Source organism: Anoplopoma fimbria, chromosome 1, assembly GCF_027596085.1.
Source record: "Anoplopoma fimbria isolate UVic2021 breed Golden Eagle Sablefish chromosome 1, Afim_UVic_2022, whole genome shotgun sequence".
Classification (NCBI taxonomy): Eukaryota; Metazoa; Chordata; class Actinopteri; order Perciformes; family Anoplopomatidae; genus Anoplopoma; species Anoplopoma fimbria.
The window spans coordinates 17,177,908-17,181,668 of NC_072449.1; positions in this window are offsets into that span (position 1 = coordinate 17,177,908).

Below are 3,761 nucleotides of genomic sequence, written 5' to 3' on the forward strand. Positions count from 1 at the left end.
CCTGATATCTAATGTTCGCTACAAGATTATCATAAATTATAAAGTACAGAAAATGTATCTTTAATTTTCTTATATATCCTTTGTGCCTCATGGCAATGCATATACAAGACAGAATATCATGTTTTTCTACCCATCCACCTTACCCTTAATTAAGTTAACTGTTTATTTAATAGTAGCGTGGATAGCATTTCTAGATCTGTGATGGAGACAAAGTGGGAAAAGTAAGAGCTCAAGTGGCAAGATTTGAATGTTCAGCTGATCAGTTTTCAAGCTTGATCAGAAAGTTGTCTGGATGCTGCTCAGAGGCTGGCTGGAGCACAAAGCATCTAGTTCCGCCAGCCTTGAATTCTTTTCTGCAGCCAGCTCTTCACCTTGTCACTTCTGTATCCATTGTGATTCATGCATTGTTATTATCTTGAAGAGGTCCGACAAATCTCATCTGACTCTCATCAGTCCTGATCGGGAAAAAAATCTGTTCAACTCAATGAACACCTTTGCAATAAAAATGAATGTATGTTTATTACTCTATGTTTGCATCTTACAGGTCTGTGCAGATGGAATGGTTTCACGACACTCACCAGGTTGTTCCTAGAGGCAAGTAAGAGCACAGAACAAGAGAAGATGCAGTATTTGTTTTTATGCATTCAAAGATACCTCAACGTCACAGGAGTACAAATCCTGAGCCACACAGAGATCTTTTCTCAAGCTTTTGGGAGAAGTTGTTGAATTAACTGAACTTGTTCTCAAGCAGAACATCTTGGACTGGATGTTGAGGGGAATTTGGTTCTGCTTACGTCGTTCCCTTCTTTTCTTCCAGGAGTAGTTAAACCCCTGGACCACACTCCATGACTGCTGCATCCTCTTTGCAAATCTTCAGTGCTGCTCCAATTGAAAATTATGCCGAAAGCTGCTGATTTTGGGGTAAAGGCTTTCAACACAGCCTTGGAGGTGGTTAGTGGAGTTTTACATATTGGTAAGTCAAAATGAACTACGTGGCTGTACAGTGACGCTGAGTAGTTCAAAGCACATTCACTAGGATACGTATCAAGGGTAGGGTCTCCTTCTCAGGGCTTTGAAACAGCTGTTCTCATGAATGCTTTGAATCTTAACCTCTTCCTGACCCTGAAAGACATAATATCCATAGCAATGACCTTGTTGACTTCATCCTGACATGCACTAATCTCATCCGCCGTTTTTTTCCTCTCCAGAAACTCAAGTATGCCTCGCCATGCTGAACCACTTGCTTTTGCTTCACCTTAAGTCTCTTGTTTCTTGAACTCGGCCAGTCAATAAGAAAAAAAGAAGAAGCTGTAAGTGACAACAGCTCAGCATAGTCCGCTTAGACATTAGCAGTAAATGGCTTTCCACAAGCGTTTAGAAATTGTCTAATTAAATGCTACCACGACTGTGGTTATGTACTCATTCTGGCTACCCAGCTTTTTCCAATCTGGTTGTGAATGTGTTCATACTACTGGTGGGAAGTAACTCTGACCATGCTGCAACAAAAAATCTCTGCCTATTGACCGAATGCATCAGAATTAAGAATCTAATAATTTAGAATATAAAAATATATCTTACGCACAGGGGCCATTCATGGCCATTCTGCAGAATGAGTACTTTTACCTTGTTCACTTTCTTGCCAAGATTTAGATGAGATTGATACGATGTAAATAGGAGAAAAAAGCTAGCCTTGCTCTCGTCTAAACTAACTGGCTGCTGGCTCCAGCTTCATATTGAACATGCAGTGAGTACCGATCTTCTCATCTAATCCTCAGCAAGAAAGCAAATGAGTGTGTGTTCCCCAAAATATAACAATATTTAACATGGTGTATTAGTACTTTTATTTGAGAAAAGGTTCACATCTACACTGCAGATGTAAATACAGCAGAATTATTCAGCCATTTTTCTTTTGTAGCTTATAGGCCTATCATATGAACTCTTAACCGAACTATGACTCAATGTTACATATCATTTGCATATCACAGATGTGTATTGAAATATCCCTACCACACTTATGAATACACAAACAATCACACACGCTGCTTGTCTATGTTGTTATCTGTGGCCCCTTGTGAGTTGTGAGTGCAAATAATATATTTCTCTGTAGGAGAGATATCGTCCATCTGATAGCTGCTCTGTCCCACACTTACACAATACACAGCAGCCATCTCTTCACCCTTCCTGCCCTCTTTCTCATATTGCCTTTCTTTCACCTCTTCTGTGATCCAATCTCATCCTCTTTTACATTTCTGTATATTCCTCCTTCGTTTAAAATACCAATAAGCAAACTATGCTTATTTGCTAATGAATTGTATCAAAAGCCATTGCCACTTTGTCCAAGTCATTAAATCCTTTCAATGCTCTCTCAATATCTTTGCACAATGAGTAAGATGAGGACCTGTTACACCTGATCACCTCATGTCTTGTTCTCCGTCTCCTTTTTCTCCATAACCTATTGATTTTCATCCCTATAAATAATATGCTGTTAAACCTGATACTGCCATTTTGTCTTCTTCTCTCTTTTCTGTCCATGTTTTCTCCTCAACCCTATGCTCTCTTTGTCCTCTTCTTTCCATACTCTTCTATCATTCTTCCTGTCGTTCTTTTTGTCTTTCTTGCAAAGCCTCTTCTCTTCTTCTGTCTAGTACTTTAAATAGCCTTTCTAAAAGCTCTCTTATGGGTTTATATGCCTCTTTGGAATAAAACAGAAGAGTGTAATGCTTAGAAGCTGAGGCTTATGGGGGAGCATTTGTGTGCGTGTGTTGCTTCTTTTAACAGAAGGGGGCACTGCTGCTCTTGAAATAGAGATGTGTGCGCAGATGATAGCAATATCTCACTGCAGGAGGTTCGTTTCTTGGTACAGTAGATGTGGTGGAGACAATTTTAGTATGTAAAATTGTTACTCTACGGCACATTGGCATAAATACGTTTTACAGGTCAGGATACCCCATGATGTATTAAGATCAAAGCACAACTATGAAGGGATTTGTTGGCAAACAATCTGGAAAGAGATTTCAAGGCTGTGTAAAATTGAATTAAAATAGTCTGAAAGGGAATTTGCATCACCTTGTCTTACATAGGGCTTCAGAGAAGCAGGTGGAATTAAAAGTGAAAAGTTTATATTTTTTAAGTGGACTTTAACTATATTTGATTTAGGCTAATTTACCTGTAATGATTATGAAAGCAAGCAAGTGTTTGTTTGTTTTTATAATCAAAACTAATTGTATTCCCTGGCACTATGTTTCCCTTCTTATTTTTATTAATGCATGCATTTGTGTTTAGAATTGTTTTCAATTAAAAAATGTAATATTGCCCTTATATCACTGAACCACACACTCAGACTTCAGCTGCACCCTGTGGAGTCTGATGCCCCCTTTAACATCTCTTGCTACCACTGATGTATTCATTTGTTAAATGTGTAGAACTAATAACATAAACAGTAATTATGTACTTTGAATGCCAGCCAACAAAATGCTGCATACATATAAATGATAACATTTAATAATACAAAAAAAAAATACCTTTAGTTGTTCCATCTTGTGAACCAACTATTTATCATAGGCCGAGATTTAAACCCACATAATCGTCGTATTTACCACTTTGTTTGATAATTCATGTGCACTTTAAAGAGGGAGATGCATCTCACTAAAAAAGTACATTTGCTCAGGCAGGCGGGGAAAAGGGAAACGGGAGAAAGATGAAGTTTGGGGTCATGATAATCCCTCGCTCAAAATGTAGTTCTGATTTCCGACAGCCGTGAA